Here is a 724-nt window from a genome sequence, read left to right on the forward strand (position 1 = left end):
GGATATCAAGCCATGAGTGATCCAGGACCTTCAAAAGTTTCATGGACTTGAATATGAAAGTTCATATCTATACTGGAAAGAGTTTGATAAGATAATAGCCACTTTATACTTCCTAATATGACTAAGGACACGATCAGGCTGAAACTCTTTCCCTTTTCTTTGAAAGAAAATGCTAAGACATGGTTACACTCACTACGTCCGTGATCTATTGGATGATTGAATGACATGACAAGGGAGTTCATAAAGAAATTCTTTCTATACCATAAAAGGAACACCCTCAGAAAGTCAATTATGAACTTCGCCCAAAAGGAAGATGAAACATTCTTTCAATGTTAGGAGTGGTTCAAGGATCATGTCGGTTCATGCCCACAACACGGTTTTGAAACATGGCGCATAACAAATTTCTTCTACGATAGACTGACATCTTCCATGCGGCAATTGGTCGAGACTGTGCAATGGGGAATTCATGAGCAAGAATGTCGATTATGTGTGGGATTATTTTAACAGACTTGCTGAAAATGCATAATCATGGGACATCTCCTCAAAACCCAATACCACCTGAAAGAGGAAGATGATATAAATGCTAAAGTGGCTAATCTCATAAGAAAACTCGAGGCCATGAAACTTAAAAAAGACAAGGCTAAGGAAGTATATTGTGGTATTTGTGTTGGCAACATGAATACTATTAAAATTGCCTAAATATACCTGCTTTTCAAGAAATTCT

At 37.3% G+C, this 724-nt stretch overlaps 1 non-coding gene across 1 annotated transcript; it reads right to left on the reverse strand.

The window, feature by feature from the left end:
- Positions 1 to 273: 273 nt before the first annotated feature.
- On the reverse strand, positions 274 to 380 carry LOC131238186 (small nucleolar RNA R71). The gene has a single exon (XR_009167596.1). It is a non-coding gene; the product is annotated as a small nucleolar RNA R71 (small nucleolar RNA).
- Between the last annotated feature and the right edge of the window lie 344 nt (positions 381 to 724).

The sequence above is a fragment of the Magnolia sinica genome, chromosome 2 (assembly GCF_029962835.1).
Source record: "Magnolia sinica isolate HGM2019 chromosome 2, MsV1, whole genome shotgun sequence".
Taxonomy (NCBI): Eukaryota; Viridiplantae; Streptophyta; class Magnoliopsida; order Magnoliales; family Magnoliaceae; genus Magnolia; species Magnolia sinica.